Source organism: Bubalus bubalis, chromosome 3 (assembly GCF_019923935.1).
Source record: "Bubalus bubalis isolate 160015118507 breed Murrah chromosome 3, NDDB_SH_1, whole genome shotgun sequence".
NCBI lineage: Eukaryota > Metazoa > Chordata > Mammalia > Artiodactyla > Bovidae > Bubalus > Bubalus bubalis.
Genome location: NC_059159.1, coordinates 84,670,958 through 84,692,583, shown reverse-complemented (window position 1 = coordinate 84,692,583; position 21,626 = coordinate 84,670,958).

Sequence of the window (21,626 nt, the reverse complement as noted above, 5' to 3'; positions counted from 1 at the left end):
TGATGCTAAAGCTGAAGCTCCAGTACTTTGGCCACCTCATGCGAAGAGTTGACTCATTGGAAAAGACTCTGATGCTGGGAGGGATTGGGGGCAAGAGGAGAAGGGGACGACAGAGGATGAGATGGCTGGGTGGCATCACTGACTCGATGGACGTGAGTCCGAGTGAACTCCAGGAGTTGGTGATGGACAGGGAGGCCTGGCATGCTGCGATTCATGGGGTCGCAAAGAGTCGGACACGACTGAGTGACTGATCTGATCTGATCTGATACTTGAAAGATGAGAGGAGAAATTATACTTATTGTGTACTATGTTGCAAATGCTTTATGAGTATTATTTTATTCAATCCTCATAAAATTCCTATACAACATGCACTTGTGTCTCACTTTTACAGGAAAGACAAAAGAGAAGTTAAGTTACTTGCATACTAGCTAATCATTGGAGGTATGGTCTAACCTGTGTGGCTTCAGAGCCTCTACCATTTTCACTATATAGGGTTTTTTGCAGCTGTCATGATAGGCTTAACTGGAAAGAAAGCACAACAAACTGGTTTATAATTATTTTTCCGTCTACACTGTGTTTTCCAGATGGTTCACCTCATAACACATCCTTAATAGACTTCAAAGATGATATTTCACACATAATACAGTAGCACATTTGTCTTGGGCAATAGAGGGAGATAATGAAACATTTTACCTCTTCCTGAAACCCAGCTGTCTCTAGGATGAAATATAACCTGTTGTTAATGCTTTGAACACATTTAAGAGATGAAATGGATGGGAACAGAGTGGGCAACTGAAATTGGGAACTGAAATATCTCTGCCTTTTAATAGAGTGGATTATTTGCAAGTGAGAAGGGAGAGAAAGTAAACAGTAAGTTGGCATAGAATTTTGGAAGTTACTAGAAGGGAAGGAGTAGAATCAGTTCCAATATTGTAAACAATTCAGATCCCTAGTGAAGATACTTGTATTCTAGTTTGTGAAACTACAGGGCTTCTCAGGTGGAGCTACTGGTAAACTACCCGCCTCCAATGCAAGTTAGACATAAGAGATGCAGGTTCGATTCCTGGGTCATAAGATCCTCTGGAAGAGGGCATGACAGCCCACTCCAGTGTTCTTGCCTGGAGAATCCCACGGACAGAGGAGCCAGGCAGGCTGCAGTCCACAGGGTCCCACAGAGTTGGACATGATTGAAGCAACACTATATATGAACTCACTTTATTTTTTTTGAACTCACTTTAGAAGTATAAATAAAATCAGTTGCGTGACCAAGAGAAGTAGTGACATAATTATGCCCTCATAACTGTCTCTTTCTTTTTTAATCTAAGACAGTGTTTCTAAGTTGGGAGAGAAAGAAATTCAGAATCATATTCACAGCTTTTTCAAGCTACTGTGTATATGACCCACATCTCACCAGGAGACTTAATTCTATTTCACCAGTTGAGATTTATTGCCCCAGGACCCACGGTGCAGCTCCTTCTATATCCCCATATGTGGTTATAAGTTTAATTGAATAATGGGCATATGTATCATTTTAGCATCAGTATTAGTTTTCTGGGGCTGTGTGTGCATTCTAAGTTGTTTCAGTCATGTCTGGCTCTTTGGGAGCCTATGGACTTGTAGCCCCACCCGACTCCTCTGTCCATGGGATTCTCCAGGCAAGAATACTGAAATGGGCTGCCATGCCAATATCCAGGGGATATTCCTGACCCAGGGATCAAACCTGCACATCTTATGTCTCCTGCATTGGCAGGCAAGTTCTTTATTGCTAGCACCACCACAGACAAGGTGGCTTTAACAACAGGGTTTTATTTTGTTAGTTTTGGTTCACTCTTCTTGCCTTGCAAATGGTCTCTCTCCTACTACTGCTTTACGTAGTCACCCTGTGTGCATGTAAGTTCCTGGTATCTCTTGTGTGTGTCCAAAAATCCTGTCCTTATAAAGATACTAGTCAGATTGTATTATAGTCCACCCCAGGAGCCTTGTTTTAACTTAATCACCTTAATGCGCTATCTTCAAATACAGTCATTCTGAGATACTGGGGGTTAGAGATTTAACATATGAACAATTCAGTTCCTATGTAGTCTCTTCCAAGTTTTACACATATCACTTTTCATTGCTTTGTAGAAAACTGTTGTCAGTAATTTATTTGAATAAGGATGAAAATAAAATCAACGCATTGAAATTGGTTGAAGTTTTTACTAGTTTCTTTTGTTTCTTCTAATTTATCAGCTCCCTTCTTTCTTTCTTCTTTTTTTCCTCTTTCAATTTATTGTGGTAATTGGGTTGCTAATTTTGTAGTTTTCTGAAGTCTGGACTTTGCAGAATGCTTCTTCATGATGACATTTAACAATTTTTCTCTGTCACTTGTATTTCTTATCATTTGTTATTAGATCCAGAGTTTGGGTGTCATTCAGGCCTGATATTTTGGCAAAAATATTTCGTAAGTAGAATTATAAACTTCCACCAAGAGGCAAATAATCTGATTGTCTCTTTTTCTACAACTTCGACAGTCATTAATAATTATTTCTTAGATCTGTAATTTCCTTAGGGGTTGCAAAATGGTGGTATTTTAGTCCTTTCAATACTTCTTCATCTACTAGCTGGGCTCCTTCTATAAAGAGATATTTTTCTTTATTATCTACTTGGTTGCCCTCAGGTACATATAAGAGACAGAGTGAATATTTTATTTTCAAGTTTTCAAAATGATGTGTTGAGTCCCTAACCTCTTCCAAAGGTGATTACTGATTTTTAAATGATTGTAGATGTAGGCATTTAAACATAATTGGTATGTTTCAGTTTATTATAATTATCATTCCTACTGATGCTCAAGCCCTATCTTTGGCCAATGGGAGCTCCTGAAAGTTGGCTCCTGAGTCTTTTTAACATGACTTCAGTAGTCGTTGACAGAATCCTTTATTTCTGGCATGATAATATATTCCACTTTTATCTTGTATATTTCCCTCACTATACATGGTATCAACCATTTCTCAAAGGAGCACTGATTATTTTTTAGTGGGAAATGGAATTTTAAAAACACAGTCTGAGTTCTGGGGATTTTATTGCTACCCAGCCAGTGATTATATTTTTAGGCCTTTGTGTTTATACATTAAACATAGTTTCTTAGATCAGAATATTTACATACATTTTCACCAACATGAATTTACAGAGGACTTACTGCTCAAGTTAGACATGATGAATAATACAGCAGTATAGGAGTCAGTAATTATTTGTGACATGAAGTTCTCTTTTATATTGACTGTCTAGTTTTAATGTTACTGTTGAGTGAATTTCACAGCTCTTACTATTGTAGATGGAATATCAGGAAAGGGAATGAAAGGTTGAGTTACCTGAAAAGCATTTTCTCAAAGTAGAGATAGTTGCTAAATTTCTTGAAATATGCTAAAAAAAAAAAAAAATCAATGAACTGAGAATTTTACTTTATCTTCATTTTCTCTTGAATATTGTTATTTAGCATAAATTACATATTTAACCTTTTTTTCTCAGAAATGTGTTATTTCTGAGCTATATGTAGTACTAATTTTCATTAGGGATAATTATACATTTCTGATAAAGTATATTTTTTCTTTATATATATTTGGCAGGTATATATAAAGTACTCTTTATATATAAAGGCATAAAACTTTATAGTGATTTTTTAAAACTTAAAAAAATTACAAAGCTTATTTGTTTAAAAAATGCAAGTGCATATACAAGCATATATACACATATCTCAGCAGAATGAACTGGCTTGAAGATTTTATTAATCTGATATGTGGTGGATCCAGCTCTACATTCAAGCCTCCATCTTTATGAGTTATTGTGAAATGAAAAGTGGATCTTTTTCTCATCTACAAGAGCAAGAAAATGTTGCTCTTGTAGATCTAGCACAGACACAATCAAATCATTACTCTTTACATTGTTGCTGCTGCTACTGCTGCCAAGTCACATCAGTCGTGTCCGACTCTGTGCGACCCCATAGACAGCAGCCCACCAGGCTCCCGTCCCTGGGATTCTCCAGGCAAGAACACTGGAGTGGGTTGCCATTTCCTTCTCCAGTGCATGAAAGTGAAAAATGAAAGTGAAGTCACTCAGTCGTGTCTGACTGTGCGACCCCCATGGATTGCAGCCTACCAGGCTCCTCCGTTCCATGGGATTTCCCAGGCAAGAGTACTGGAGTGGGTCGCCATTGCCTTCTCTGTGAGAAGCTACTTATTCAGAATGTAAGCTCTTTGGAAGAGGAATGTTATTTCTCTTTTAATTCACTCCTCAATCTTCTGCAATCTGGCTTTCATTCGGAATCTAGGTAACCATTTGTGAAAGTAATCAATGATTTTCTTGTCACTTAATTCAATAATCTGACTATAATTTCTTATAATCTTCACTTGACTATAGTTTCTTCCTACAGCTTTGTATCCAGATTAATTCTCTTTTCTTGTGGCTTTTAAATTTCTTGCCTCTCACAAAACCATCCTCTCATAAATATATGACATATATACAATATGTCATGTGTGTGATGTAAATAATACCAACATGTTCACATCTTCCTACAAATATATGTGTGTGTGTGTATATATATTTTGTTTGTTTGTTTGTTTGTTTGTGCCTGTGGTATGTGGGATCTTAGGTCCCTGACAAGGGATCGAACCCATGGTCCCTGCATTGGGAGCATGGAGTCTTAACCATTGGACTGCTGAGGAAGTCCCCTAAAATATATTCTTATTTTACATTTAACCCATCCATATTTTTAGTGATAACACCAAAGTGAAATCTTGAATTATTAGCTATCTGTTAAATATCTACTTACCCATTAGGAAATTTTATATTGAGTCCCTACTAAATATCAGATACTATGGGCTAGGTATAAGTGATGAGCAAATCAGAGAGTATTAACTACAAAACTTGGTAACTGCCATTATATAAAAGTCCTGGATGCTATCTAAATGCATAATGAGGGAATTGATCTGGTCTGGTGGTCAAGAAAATTAAGGGATATTTGGGTTGAGATCTGTAAGATAACATTGGTATTAATTAATCAAAGGAATGGGGCAGTAATTGCAAGGAGGAACATTCCAGGCTGAAAGAACTGCATGTGGCAAGCTCTGAGGTGGGGGTAAGTATGGACATACTGAATGAGTTATGGTTAAGCACATAAGCATAGCATCATTAACTCAATAGACATAAATTTGAGCAAACTCCGGGAGATTGTGAAGGACTGTGTGCTGTAGTCCTTGGGGCTGCAGAGAAGGACATGATTTAGCAACTGAACAATAACAATAGTTAAGCATAGAGATGGAGGAGGAGAGTATGGCTAACTGTGGTTGGAAAATTAAGTACAGCAAAATCTTGGAAGGGCAGTATAGGCCATGTTAAGAATTTTTTCTTTATATTAAGAAAAGGAGAAGCCATTGATGTGTTTAAGTAGAGGAGTGATGTGATCAGATTTTCAGTTACATAAAAGACGAAAAAAATGACTTTAAATGCACATTGGAGAATGGTTTGGAGAAGAAGCAAGAGTGGATACCTGTGGGCTGGCAGTTCAGCAGATAGATTATGGTAGCTTGAAGTAAAGTGTTTGTACCCAACATGGAAAGAAATAGAATGCTATAAGGTATATTTAATATTTAAGGATTAACTTCAACAGAGTTTAGCAATAAATTTGAGATAGCAGATAAGAGAGAGGAAGATATTATTCAGATTTGTACAACTGAAGAAGTTGGTGATCATGGTCATCAAAATAAGGAACACTGGAGGAGGATGCAGTTTGAGGTAAACATCACAAGTTTGCGTTCAGAGAGCTTGAACTTGAGACATGGTGGTGTATCCAGAGTGGAGATGTCCAATATTAAAAACATTGGTCTGGAGCTCAGAGAGGAGTGCAAATTTTAAATGCAAACTAATTTATACTGACAAATATAGAAATGAAATTTTATGTCACAATTTTAGCATGGAAGGTTTATTTTTCAGAAAATAGTAAAAGTTATAGCAAATAATTCTGAAACGTTTCCAGCAAAAAAGTTGATAAAATACATCGAAACCACCTCTTCCAATTTTAAATTTGCTTGATCATTCTGAAGACATTTTTTATACTTCTTTACATTGATAATATTTTTTGTTTATTTTTAAAAATTTAGGCTTAACATTTTTTTGATTGGTTATATGTAAGGACTAGTTCCCAAGATATGAATGCACAGGCATACTTTTGAAATGTCAGTTCAGTTCCAGACCATGGCAATAAGATAAATATCACAATAAAGCATTTGCAGAAATTTTTTTGTTTCCTAGTACATATAAAAGTTATATTTATACTATAGTCTGTGAGTGGATACATGCTCAGTCTCTCAGTTGTGTCCTACTCTTTGCGACCCCATAGACTCTAATCCATCAGGCTTCTCTGTCCACAGAATTTTCCAAGTAAGAATACTGGTGTGGGCTGCCATTTCCTGTCCCTGGGGATCTTCCCTGACCCAAGGATTGAACCCATGTCTCCTGCATCTTCTGCATTGGCAGGAGGATTCTCTACTATTGTGCCACCTGGGAAATCATACTTAGTCTGAAAGTGAAGTGAAAGTGTTACTTGCTCAGTTGTATCTGACCTTTGTGGCCCCATGTACTATAGCCTGCTAGACTCCTTTGTCCCTGAAATTATCCAGGCAAGAATACTGGAGTGGGCAGCCATTCCCTTCTCCAAGGGATCTTCCCTGACCTAGGGATTGAACCTGGGTCTTCTGCATTGGAGGCAGGTTCTTTACCATCTGAGTCATCAGGGAAGTCCTATACTGTAGTCTATTAAGTGCTAAATTGCATTATGTCTTAAAAAAAAACAAAGTGCATACCTTAATTAAAAATATTTTATTACTAAAAAATGCTAAACATTGCTGATTCTTCAACAAGTCATAATCTTTTTGCTCATGGAAGGTCTTAGCTCCATGTTGGTGGCTTCTGACTAATCAGGGTTGGTGGTTTCTGAAGACTGGTGAGAGTGTGGCTATTCCTTAAAATAAGATAAAACAAACTTTGCTGCATTCATGAACTCTTCCTTTCATGGACGATCTTTCTGTAGATGCAATGCAGTTTGATAACATTTTACCCACTGTAGAATTTTTTTCAAAATTGGAGTGAGTCAGTCCTCTCAAATCCTGATGCTGCTTTATCAACTAAGTTTATGCAATACTCTAAATTCTTTGTTGTCATTTCAACAGTCTTCACAGCATCTTCATCAGGAGTAGATTCGATTTCAAGAAACTGTTTCTTTGCTCATCCATAACAAGTGACTCCTCATTTATTAAAGTTTTATCATGAGATTGCAGCAATTCAGTTAACATCTTCAGGCTGCACATCTAATCCTAATTCTCTTGCTCTTTCCCCCACATTTGCAGTTATTTCCTCCACTGAAGTCTTGAATCCCTCAAAGTCATCTATGAGGATTGAAATAAATTTCTTCCAAACTCATGTTAATGTTTATATTTTGCCCTCTTCTCATAAACTATGGATGTTCTTAATGGCATCTAGAATACTGAGTCCTTTCCAGAAGATTTTCAGTTGACTTCACCCAGAAGAATGACTATCTATGGTAGCTATAGCCTTATGAAATGTATTTCTTAAATAATAAGACTTGAAAGTCAAAATTACTCCTTGATGCATGAGCTGCAGAGGAAATGTTGTGTTAGCAGGCATGAAAACAATCTTAATCTCATTGTTTATCTCTATCAGAGCTCTTGGGTGACCAGGTGCATTGTCAGTGAGCAGTTATATTTTGAAAAGAATCTTTTTTTCCCCCTAAGCAGTAGGTCTCAGTAACAGGCTTAAAATATTTAGCAAACCATGTGTAGACAGATGTACTGTCATACAGAGTCTGTTGTTTCATTTACAGAGCTGAGACAGAGTATATGTAGCATAATTTTTAAGGATCCTAAGATTTCTGGAATGGTAGATGAGCACTGGCCTCAACTTAAAAGTCATCGCTACGTTAACCCCAGGCTTTGAATTTTGACTTCTCCTCTCTAGCTGTGAAAGTCCAAGATGGTAACTTCTTCTAATACAAGGTTTTATGTATAAATGAAAATCTGTGTTTAATAGAGTCACCTTTGTTAATTATCTTAGCCAGATCTCTGGATATCTTGCTGTAGCTCCTACATCAGTACTTGATGCTTCACCTTGCACTTTTACGTTATGGAGACATAAACCTCATGAACCAACTTCTGCTACATTCAAGCTTTTCCCCTCACCTCTCTTAGCCTTCACACAATTACAGAGTTAGGGCTTTCTTTGGGTTAGGCGTCTAAAGGGAATGCTGTAGCTGGTTTGATCTTACATTCAGACCGCTGAAACTTTCTCCATATCAGCAATGAGCCTCTTTTACTTTCTTATCACTTGTGTGTTCAGTGGAGTTTCAATTTTAATTTCCTTCAAGAACTTTCCCTTTTCATTAAAAAATTAACTATTTGGCACACAAGGCTTCCCTGGTGGCTCAGATGGTAAAGAATCTGCCTGCAATGTGGGAGACCCGGGTTTGATCCCTGGGTTGGGAAGATACCCTGGAGAAGGGAATGGCTACTGCTTCCAGTATTCTTGCCTGGAGAATCACATGGACAGAGGAGCCTGGCAGGCTGCAGTCCATAGGGTTGCAAAGAATCGGACATGACTGAACGATTTCATTTTCTTTCTTTCGGTGGGGAAGGCCTAACTTTTGACCTATCCAGGCTTTCAACGTACTTTCCTCTTTAAGCTTAATCATTTCTGGCTTTGATTTAAAGTGAGAGACCTGCAACTCTTCCTTCTACTTGAAAGCTCAGAGGCTATTGTAAGGTGATTAATTGGCGTAGTTTTAATTTATCTCAGTTAATAGGAAGGCCTGAGGAGCGGGACAACAGACTGGTTCCAAATAGGAAAAGGAGTACGTCAAGGCTGTATATTGTCACCCTGCTTATTTAACTTATTTGCAGAGTACATCATGAGAAACGCTGGGCTGGAAGAAGCACAAGCTGAAATCAAGATTAGCGGGAGAAATATCAATAATCTCAGATATGCAGATGCCACCACCCTTATGGCAGAAAGTGAAGAGGAACTAAAAAGCCTCTTGAGGAAAGTGAAAGTGGAGAGTGAAAAAGTTGGCTTAAAGCTTAACATTCAGAAAACGAAGATCATGGCATCTGGTCCCATCACTTCATGGGAAATAGATGGGGAAACAGTGGAAACAGTGTCAGACTTCATTGTTTGGGCTCCAAAATCACTGCAGATGGTGATTCCAGCCATGAAATTAAAAGACGCTTACTCCTTGGAAGGAAAGTTATGACCAACCTAGATAGCATATTGAAAAGCAGAGACATTACTTTGCAAACAAAGTTCCGTCTAGTCAAGGCTGTGGTTTTTCCAGTGGTCATGTATGGATGTGAGAGTTGGACTGTGAAGAAAGCTGAGTGCTGAAGAATTGATGTTTTTGAACTGTGGTGTTGGAGAAGACTCTTGAGAGTCCCTTGGACTGCAAGGAGATCCAACCAGTTCATTCTGAAGGAGATCAGTCCTGGGTGTTCTTTGGAAGGAATGATGCTAAAGCTGAAACTCCAGTACTTTGGCCACCTCATGCAAAGAGTTGACTCATTGGAAAAGACTCTGATGCTGGGAGGGATTGGGGGCAAGAGGAGAAGGGGACGACAGAGGATGAGATGGCTGGATGGCATCACTGACTCAATGGATGTGAGTTTGAGTGAACTCCAGGAGTTGGTGATGGACAGGGAGGCCTGGCGTGCTGCAGTTCATGGGGTTGCAAAGAGTGGGACATGACTGAGCAACTGAACTGAACTGAATAGTCACTCACTCAACAAATAGTTAATGAGTGTCTGTTATGTGACAGGCACTCTTTTACACTCTAGATGTATTGGTGACAAAATAGTAAAAGATCCCCATCCTCATGGCTGCTATATTCTAGGAGGAGTAGCAATTTTTGTTGTAAAGTTAATCATATTATAGAAATAACATGTAAAAGAAGTTATTTTAAAATTGAACATATTTCATATTTTATACTATACCCTCAAATATACAAGGTTTGTTGTTGAGTTGCTCAGTTTTGTCCAACTCTCTTGCAACCCCATGGACTGTAGCCCACCAGGCTCCTCTGTCCATGGGATTCTCTAGGCAAGAATACTGGAGTGGGTTGTTATTTCCTTCTCCAACACAAGATTTAGCTTATGAGAAATCAATACCCCATCATATAAAGACTTCTAAAAAAATTTTTGTTACATGAATGAATCAATAATGAGACCATTTCCTCAAAAATCATAAACTGAATGCAGAGTTATTTTCATCTTAAATAAAGCTTGGTAGATTTAAAGTAAAAGTTTCAAGAAACAGACATAGACACCGGAATAAGGCATGTCAGGTTTGGGTTACTAATTTTGCTATTCCCATATTAAATGAGTCACCCTAATTCACAGTTGGAGAGCTAGATGTGGTTATATACTAAGGCATAGTTGAAAGTTTTATAAAAGCATCATAAGCCAAAATTTAGTATCGTTATGATGGCGGTTTTAGGATTTTAATTTGACACTCTAGTCTCAAATTGTGTTTGATGTGGTTATAACCAAGGCAGTGTTGAACTGAAAATTTCAGAACAAATTCAAAGAGTTATCAGAAACATAATCAATATAAAGGCAATGTTAGGTTTTTAAAATTTGGCACCTAATTTTAAATTAGCACTTGAAATTTAACAGTGAAGTATTAGACATGCTTATAAAACAGTGTTACTGATTTTGATGTATACTTTGTGAGTACGGGTTGAGGTTCATCTATGTGGGGTTCCTGATGGAACATTTGATATGAATCCAGTCATAGAGGAGATGGTCTAACCAATTCAGATTGTTGAATATTCTCCGGAAATACTGGCAGGACTCTTTAAAGGATACGGAGAAGAGAGAATGTAGGTGGCCATGCTCTGATGGCACCTCCCATCTTGTCTCTGACCCAACCCATAAGACTCTGTGGTAGTCAGGGTGACATGTGCCCGCGAGGCACACTCGGACTGCTGTTTGGGGTCATCTTCCAGGGCTATGTGGGAAGAGAAGACTAATGGGAAGACATTTCTTCTAAGTTCAATCTGAACATTCTTAGAGAATATCACAATGGCTTGCTTTCAGGTTTTTAAAAATAATTTTCCATTTTCATGTATTTACTTCTGATTTTGTATATTTACAAGTTAATTTTATTTTGTTTGTAGTTACTAGGGTCTGAATCTTGTGGTATTAATACTCCATGATTCAAATGAGCAAAAATGTGCTTCCTGTTACAAAATGGGGAGTGAATAATATAGAAAAGTAATATTTTCCTCATAGGACCATTCCATTTTGTACAGTCTCTTGAATTCTAATTCCCACCTGTTCATGGGCTATAACTTTAGTAATATTTTCTCAAAGTAGATTTTGCAAGTCTATTTTTCTTGATCTAAAGACATAAAGCTCAAAGTTCTTCTTGGAAAGAGATTTAAAAACATTTTAGTTACCCTTATCACTTAGAAAATCACATGTCAGTCAAAACTTACATGTCATACTGAAAAAGCAAAACTCAGATGCTGTTGCTCTTGAGAGATTTCTTTGCAGTTACACAACCCACCAGGTATTTGAAGCCCATGAGTAATGTGCTTCTCCTTTGTTTGTACAATTGTTCTTGGTTGGAAGGACATGCAGAGGAAGTGGTGAGTGGTAACATCCCTGCCTGGAAGGAGCCCTAAGAAGTTCCTGAACTGTACCTTTCTGTTTGCTCCTCTTCCCTGTGGAGTAAGTGGGGAGAAAGAGTTTGGGCCAGGAAGCAATTGCTTATTTTATTCTCCTTCATTTGTATGTCCTGTCTGGGGATTTGGCAAAAAAAAAAAAAAAAAAAAAAAAAGACTCATTCTCTGACCTTGTTTTGAATGCCCTGGTGTTGATATATTTTCCCACATTCCAGAGGAAAAAAATTAGAATGCTAAAAAGTAAAAGTGTAAGAAGTCAAAAAAGATGAGGTGTGGGCCTACTAAGTGGAGGTCCAGTCCTTTAAAACATTACTGGCAGAAGTAGACTTAAAACAGGGTTTAAAGTTAGATAGACCTGAGTTTAAATTCTACTTCTCAATGTATGACAAAACCACTACAATATTGTAAAGTAATTAGCCTCCAATTAAAATAAATAAATTTAAAAAATAAATTCTACTTGTTTTATTATTTTGCTGAGTTACTTTGGCCAAGTTATTTAACCTCTTTAACATTCCATTTCCTCATTCGAATAAATGATAATATTAATATATCCTTCCTCAAGGATAAGTATTAGTTGAAATTGTATATGCACATTTTAGCATCAGTCAGTCAGTTCAGTCGCTCAGTTGTGTCCGACTCTTTGCGACCCCGTGAATCGCAGCACGCCAGGCCTCCCTGTCCATCACCAACTTTTAGCATAGTGAGCTCCTACTAAGTGGAAGTTAGTATTAATACATCCTAGGACAAGAAAAAAGGCATAGATAATGAAAAATGTTTCATTAAAAAATATTAATAGATGGATTATTTGTGGGCAAACAATTTAGGATTGGATTTTCAAGGAGTCATCTCTTTTACCAGGTGTAGTTAGGTTTGCTCTGCTACTAATAAGGATATATCTAGTTACCTTCTTCAACCAGAGTCAAGGGGCACAAGTTAATGAATAAGATTCAGTGTATTTACTGAGCATTCTAAATTTTATGCAATCATTTGTATACCATTTTCACAATGTTTGTCCTATTCTTAGACCATCTAGTATATGCTTTTCTTAATATTTTTCTTCAGTTTGACTCACACTTTCCTCAACTTCTTTTAAATCTCACTTAAGCAACATTAGCTATAAAATCATGGGTTTGCTATGCATGTTATATTTTTTTAATACACTCTGAAAACATACACTTGAGGAAAGTTCCTCCTATAATCCATGGGCCACTTAAAATCATCTCAAGCACCTCCAGTGCTCTGTTACTGTAGTTTGGAAAACATTGACACATGTGATTTTCCTTAGTCCTTGTAACAATTATTTGAGGCAAAAAGAGAAGGCATAATTATTCCCATTTCTAAGATGAGAAAATCAGGTTCATGGATAAAATTTTACAGCCAGTAAATTTCCAGAAATTGGCCTGGTAACTCATGGTTTCTCCATATCAACCCAATGCATCTACTGTACTGCGAATGCTTCTAAGGAAGACAAATTTAGAACTAAAAGTTTTTTTTTTTATTTAGATATGACTATTTTGGAATTTGGTGGTAATTTGAATAGCAACCAGACAGAAAATAATTAGCAAACAGAAATACTGAGAATAGATTGCCAAGTGGTGGTCGGCAGCATCTCAGATCGTTTCAGATTGGCTCAGCCTTCTAGGAGTCATGCCTGTGTAATTCCCTCCACTTGAATAACTTACTTTGAACCAATAGAATGTGGCAATTTAGAGAAGATATCATTTCCCTGATTACAAAAGTTTACAAAAGATCGTCACTTCTATCTTGCTAGAAGACTCTCTCTCCTTCTGTCTGATGAAGAAAAGTTGCCATAGGAGAGAGGAACTGAGGACAGTCTCCAGCTAAAGCCAGCAGGGAACTGAAGGCCTTTGTTCACCCTCTCTCAAGGAAATTAATCCTGCCAACAGTCAGGTATATTAACTCGGAAGCAGCGCCTTCCCTAGGTGAGGCTTCAGATGAGACCCTAGCCCTGCTGGACACTTTCACTGTGGGCTGGTGAGAAACTGTGAAGAGGAGGACCTGTCACACCATCCCCAGAATCCTGGCCCACAGGCATTTTAAGCCATTCATTTTGGAGAGGGGGTGATTTAATTGACTATTCAGCAACATGTAACATGAGTCCGTTGGGGTCCTTTTTAGAAGTGACTCAATGAGGTGGGATGTGTGTGGGTCCCAAGTGTTTGCAGTTCTAATGGATTGTGATACCCAACACTGGACACCTTTTCTACCTCTTTTATTCTCCCATTCTTTCCTCTTTGCCCTCTCTTTTTCCCTCATCTTCATTTCTTCTACTCTTTCCTATGTTTTTAATTAATAGAGCAGTTGGAAGCTTAAAGACAATAGTAACACTAAAGAGAACTCCCATCTGTAAAACATTATCATGTAACCTTGCTACAGTGCCTTGCCCTGGGCTTCATATGCAGGTTTCATGCGCCTATGTGGGAAGTACTTGACAAAGCTTCAACTCTTGCTATTATTTAATCATCATGGAGTTGTTTCATTACTGTCCATTCCATTTTGTTTTCAGTTTTCTATTTGTGAGAGTGTGTTTATTCCTTGCGGGTTTTGTATAATCATCTTTTCCCTTTTCCTCTGTGTGAGATTTATAGCACTGGCCTGTCAGTATCATTTGCTGACTTTGATGTGAAGATGGTTTTTTCTGCAGGTATCCTTTATACAAAATTAACAACGTTGAGAATGAGGAAATGACATTGCCTGCTTTACATCATAATGAGTCCCCTTGGATTTTCTATTACCACATTACCTAAAAGATTTTCACTTTTTTTTTTCTTGGCCCTACTGTGCAGTGTGTGGGTTCTTAGTTCCCTCACGAGGGATCAAACCCATGCTGTCTGCAGTGAAAGAGTGAAGTCTTAACCACTGAACCACCAGGGAAATCCCCTTCCCCTCCTTTTTCTTTTTGAAAGATTTTTACTTTTAAGCAGTGTTTACTTCTATCTCATACGAGTACTCTTGCCTGGAAAATCCCATGGGCGGAGGAGCCTGGTAGGCTGCAGTCCATGGGGTTGCAAAGAGTCAGACACGACTGAGTAACTTCACTTTCACTTTTAACTTTCATGCACTGGAGAAGGAAATGGCAACCCACTCCAGTGTTCTTGCCTGGAGAATCCCAGGGATAGGGGAGCCTTCTGGGCTGCCATCTATGGGGTCGCACAGAGTCGGACACGACTGAAGCAACTTAGCAGCAACAGCAGCAGCATATGCACGAGTTACTAAAGCGAATTAGGCAAGGACCATTCCAAGTGATTCTATCTGTATACATCCTTGAAAATAATCTGAAAGTAGTCCTTGATAAATGGGGGAGGGGTTAGTTGTGTGAAGGGACAGAGTGGGTGGTGGGGAAGGTGTATAAACAGACAAATTTGAATCATAGATTCCTCACTGTATGTCAGCAAAATTCAATAATAGCACTACTCCTAAATACACACACACATGTAAATGAATCACATAAAAACTTCCAACAAGTGCTGGCAAGTCAGATGGCAGACTCACCCCGAAACCTGTTTCTCTAATAAAAACCTTGTAATTAAAAACAAGGTTGTCCATAAATTATAACATATAACAACAATTATATGCACTGGTACCAGACTTGATTAGAAAGCTAAAAGTTAGCTTTCTCAGGTGAATTCTTCAACTCGAGCATAGGCAACTAGCAGTTATCATCTATACTTGAACAGTGAGATGCTACTTGGTCCAAATGCTAATACCTATGGACCTTGTTCCAAAAAGAGACTGAGGTGATGCAGTTTTACTCATCTTTTAAGAGCAATACTAGTGTTTGCCGTATATTAATAAAGTTCTTACTATGTGCCAGATACATTGTTAGGCATTGAATGTGCTATCTCAGTTTATCTTCTTTAAAGTCAGAGAACAGTTTACCATGTTTTATTTATATAAAACTGAGGCTTAAAGTGGTTTACTGATTTTGCTAAGTTTACACAAGCAATGAGTGAGCAAGTCAGGGTTTGGATCTAAGTCTGCCTGATTCCTCAAAGGTACTCTTTCCATCCAAGTTGTGGCCTTGATAAAGGACATGAAATTAGTGAATATATTAGTGAATATATATGTATAGCATATGGCTGTGGCCTTACACCAGACCCTATTGAATGTACGGTAGATTGGATGTGCGTGCTAAGTCACTTCAGTCGTGTCTGACTCTTTGTGACCCTATGGACTATAGCCTGCCAAGTTCCTCTGCCTATGGGATTCTCTGGGCAAGAATAGTGGAGTAAAAGGCCTTTTCTCTGTTTGGTTCAGTTCAGTCTCTCAGTTGTGTCCGACTCTTTGCGAATCCATGAACCACAGCACGCCAAGCCTTCTTGTCCATCACCAACTCCCGGAGTCCACCCAAACCCATGTCCATTGTGTTGGTGATGCCATCCAACCATCTCATCCTCTGTTGTCCCCTTCTCCTCTTGCCCTCAATCTTTCCCAGCATCAGGGTCTTTTCAAATGAGTTAGCTCTCTACATCAGGTGGCCAAAGGACTGGAGTTTCAGCTTCAACATCAGTCCCTCCAATGAACACCCAAGACTGATCTCCTTTAGGATGGACTGGTTGGATCTCTTTTCAGTCCAAGGGACTCTTAAGAGTCTTCTCTAACACCACAGTTCAAAAGCATCAATTCTTCTGCGCTGAGCTTTCTTTATAGTCCAACTCAAAATTCTCCAAGCCAGGCTTCAGCAATATGTGAACCGTGAACTTCCAGATGTTTAAGCTGGTTTTAGAAAAGGGAGAGGAACCAGAGATCAAATTGCCAACATCTGCTGGATCACTGAAAAAGCAAGAGAGTTCCAGAAAAACATCTATTTCTACTTTATTGACTATGCCAAAACCTTTGACAGTGTGGATCACAATAAACTGTGGAAAATTCTTCAAGAGATGGGAATACCAGACCTCCTGACCTGCCTCTTGAGAAACCTATATGCAGGTCAGGAAGCAACAGTTAGAACTGGACATAATCTCTGACAAGTCACCCAGGTTTGCTGAGTTTTTGTTTTCAAATTGACAAACACTATCATCTCAATTAGTCATTAGCTAATATGCCTTTCATATTTAAATATTATTCTTCTAGTCTATAGATTCATCTACTCAGGTGCACCAAGCTAACAAGCCTAAGGCAAGTGAACCCTGTAATGTGGGATGCTGTTCCTTTGGAGTTGCCCTGTGGCAGGGGGTCAGTGTCTGAGAATGGATGGAAGTTCCCTGAAACTATAGCACTATTTTTTCATTGTGTTTCTCTCTCTCTTTCTCTTCTAGGTGCCCAGTGTGGTAAGATGTCCTGTGAGAACCTGAAGTGTGAAGGAGCTGAAAGCGGGTCTGGGAAGGATGTGAAAGAATTCCTTGATAAAATTCAGGTTCTAAATTTTGGAAACACAAATATGCTTTCCCCAACTGAGTTTTTAAGGAGTGGAAGAAAGATCTATGCACAGGCAGAATGCCCTAAATTGATTGCAGTGTACTCCCATTTCTTAGAATTTCATAATTCTCCAAAAGTATTTATTATACTCAACCTTTTAAAAATACTTAATGGCATACTGCATTGCAGAAGTTGGCCAAATTGTTCTCTTAAAGGCCAAATAGTAAACTCTTTACCCTTTGTGGGCCAGATACTCAATTTTGCTGTTACAGCACCAAAGCAACCATAGATAATACAGAAATGAATGAGAATGTTTGCATTTCAGTATAGCTTTATCTACAAAAACAGACAGCAGGACAGATTGGACAGAAGGGTCACAGGTTGCTGACTCCTGGTATAGTGGAGACAGTTCAGGGGGAATCTGAGTATGGCTCTTTCACTCTAACTAGGGGGAGAAGGCAATGACACCCCACTCCAGTACTCTTGCCTGGAAAATCCCACGGTGGAGGAGCCTGGTCGGCTGCAGTCCATGGGGTCGCTAAGAGTCAGACACGACTGAGTGACTTCATTTTCACTTTTCACTTTCATGCATTGGAGAAGGAAATGGCAACCCACTCCAGTATTCTTGCCTGGACAATCCCAGGGATGGGGAAGCCTGGTGGGCAGCTGTCTATGGGATCGCCCAGAGTTGGACACGACTAAAGTGACTTAGCAGCAGCAGCAGCAGTATTCTTGGGAAAGATATTTAATTTAGATTTGATGTAGCTTTCTTACCTGTAAAATTGGAAAAATAAAACCTACTTCACAGACTATTATGAAGATTAAGCTACATAGCTAAATACAACAAACTGGCACCTAATAACTGCTTAATAAATGGTAACTATAATTATTATCATCATCACAGTATTATTATTTTAATTTCTCTTAGTTTTTTTTTTTTTTCCCAGTTGTTTCAGCAGTCTAACTAATGTATTTACAGCAAACCAATAAATGCTGTTGAGGGCAGTTGGAACTGTGTTTTGCTTGTTCACCATTGAAAATTCTTCTACTGGAACTGGAATGTTGCTTAAGAGAGTGTTGGTGCTTATTTCATACTTACTGAGCTAATACCATTCTCTCTTAGTTCTAGTTTCTCTGCCTCAAGATCTTTGAAAACAATTGTATAGGAATGGGTATAGATGTGCTTTTTCCCCTTTATTTTCCCTGTTGGGTAATCATGTATATGTCAATTGACACCAAACATAGCTCTCAGCTCTCCTTGTACTGCAGGCTTCTAGTGGCTGAACTCAGACCAGCCCTGGTGGCTGTGAGTGAGAGAGTCTGGGTGTGTCTGGCTTGGGCTGTGGCACCAAGGGAGGGTGGATATGCCTGTTCTACTTGTGTAACGTGGACGCTAACCAAGTGGCTGCTTCTCTGTGTATTTGCCTTTGTCTTCTCGGTGAAACATCATTGACTGATTTGAGCTGCTGGTCTGGATCCCACATCCTGTACACATGCTGTACTGGCTTTCTCTCTGTGGCGTGCAGCCTCATTTCTAGAGGTGAATTGGGCTCATAAAAGTGAGACTCTGGCTTTTTATCTTTGTGAATTTCTCTAGAAGGAGGAAAAGTGGTGATCACAGCTGAGGGTCTTGAGTCATCACAATACTCAAAGAGAATTTTTTGTCAAAGGAGAAAATTGTACAGTAAGGCAGAAATCATAGAATGGAGCCTGGGATGTTGAATCACCATGAATGTAGGGGCTATATTTAACAAATGACTTTCAGTTCCCATTATTGAAAGGATAATCAGTTCTTTTCTGTTTTTTTCTTGACCTTTTCCCCGTTCTCTCCTTTTTGTTTACCTTTCTTATAATGAAGAGTAAAGACAAATGATAACAAATATGCTGTGGGCTGGTATGGAGGCTAGATACACACTTAACATCTGAAGTTGGGTCAAAGTTCACTTTTCTTTTTGAATTAAAATTATAGTGTGCACGGGTTAATTAGATTGAAGGCTTTAAACATTAATAGAGATAAAGCTTGCAAAAGTGACTCCAGAGAAAGTGTCTAAAACAACCTAGTAATACTTAAGGATAATAGTAAAAGTTTTCACACACTGTACTTTAAAACAAAATTATTTTTGGTAGGTAATATAATCCAAACACTCAAAAAATTTTTTATTAAAAATTTACTACTCAGATAGAATTTCTCATTCAGATTTCCATATCTGAACAGCTTTCAGGTTTTTTGGGTGGGATAAAGAAGAAATATGGCTTTTTGGTACACACTACACTTTAATGTAGAATTTAAGAGCTGCTACATATAGCTCAGAATCCCCTGTGGCTTTCCAGAATTAACCTCACTTCTATACTAGCCATGTCTCAATGCTTGGTGACTCTTATCCTGGCGTGTTTTGGCAGGAAAGAACTCTTCACCTGGTTTGCCTAATCTACATTGGCTTCTAGTTTCAACAGGAATTGTTTACATGCATTTAATTTTAGCTCCTGGGCTATAACATGTCATTGTTCTTTTTACTTATCCCCTCCCCTTGTACTAGAAACAGACAGGCATCTTCAGTTCCTGCTGTTCCTGTTTGGTGTGCTCCCAGGTGACTTTTAGCTTTGCCTTTTAGATTTCCTGGCACTCCAACATATTTTCCAGTTGTATTTCTTGTGTAAGAAAATATAGACTATGTCATTATAAAGGGGAGTGGAATTTGGGGAACAGTATTTAAATCATTCAGGGAACTCATGTCCTAGATTTAAGAAAAATTAAAGTATTTGGATGAACTTATCTAATTGTTCTGTATTCAATTTACAGGATACTACATTCAGTTCTTAATTTTATCTGTTCCTGTCACAATGAATCTAGAAGAAAAAAACATATATTTGGAGCTTAGTTTTATAAAAGTCATTTTTAGTAGAATTACTTTTATTAATTTTTTCTTATTTAGGGGAAAAAGCATTCCCCAGAAAAATAATAATGAACTTTGGACAAACAATGTTTTCCTAAGTGTAAGTACTCCATGAAAATTGAAAGTACCCAAAACAATCTTGTACAAGTGCTTTGAAAAGTCTCTTGCACAGCTCAATTTCTTTATAGTACTTAGTCATATTTCTGAATGATTTTCTAGAAACAATTATTTGGGGACAAAAAGTTTAACGATGTACAAAGACATAACTTTAGAAGGAAATAGATTTATGATTGTGTACTTCTACACTAGGACAGACATAAAATTGAGTACTTTTTAAAATACAATTTTCATGTCAATTGTTGAGACAAAGAAATGCAATACACTGTAGGAGGTAATAGTTTGCCACCTAGAGGAGAGATATGAAACAACAGTCCTGCAAACAACTTCAGCCGAATTCATTCCTTAATTATTTACTCATTTAATTATCAGAAAATAAGTATCTACTAGGCTTAATAATGGCACCCCACTCCAGTGCTCTTGCCTGGAAAATCCCATGGACAGAGGAGCCTGGTGGGCTGCAGACCATGTGGTCGCGAAGAGTCGGACACGACTGAGCGACTTCACTTTCACTTTTCATGTTCATGCATTGGAGAAGGAAATGGCAACCCACTTCAGTGTTCTTGCCTGGAGAATCCCAGGGACGGGGGAGCCTGGTGGGCTGCCGTCTATGGTGTCGCACAGAGTCGAACACGACTGAAGCGACTTAGCAGCAGCAGGCTTAATTATTGTGACAGTACATATTTGATAAGCTTCTAAAGAGTTATGAGCTCAAAGAAGCCACAAAGTGCATCTTACTTTAATTGCATGGCTGCTTCTTTTTAAAGTCTTATATTTTTAAGACTATAACTCAAATATCTGGACAACCCCAAATATCATATTTGTGATATGTTACTTTTAGCTCTTGGGATATCTTTATTGGTTTTTACTCATCCCACTGTAATATCTACAGTGTAGATACTGGTGGCTTCTCTGTACAAATTAGGAAATGTAGCCTGAGAGAAATTAAATAACAAGTTTAAAGTGTTACAGCTGTTTCATTATAGTGCCAGTGTGACTCCAGAGTGACATCACCCTGCTCAATTCTAGTCCAATCCAGATGCTCACAAACTATCAGATTGTATCTGGGGTGTGGGCAGTGCTTATGGGTTGAAAAGGAGATCATGGCCAGCATTGGACTGTCAAGAAAGCAAGCTGGGAGAAGCTTGATGAAGTCAACGAACTAGTCAGAATATAGATGGTAGGATTGCTCATATATATTGGTCATATAAATAGATTCCTTGTTCATTCCAAATAATCAACTTCTAAATATCCCTGAGTTAGTCCAGTCTAGGCCAAAGTAAATAGAAGGCTGTGACAGCTGGTGTGCATGATCACCCCCTTTGGAGCTGGGTATCTAATATCATTAAAAACCACATCTCATGCAATATAGAGATACACACTTTATAAATGAATAAAACATCAAGCTCTTTTGCTGTCTGATTCAATGTTGTTATCATTTCTGTCAAGTAGACAGGCCATGCTGATTATGTAGATGTGGAAACTGAAATACAAGAGGTTCCCCGAATTCAATTCTG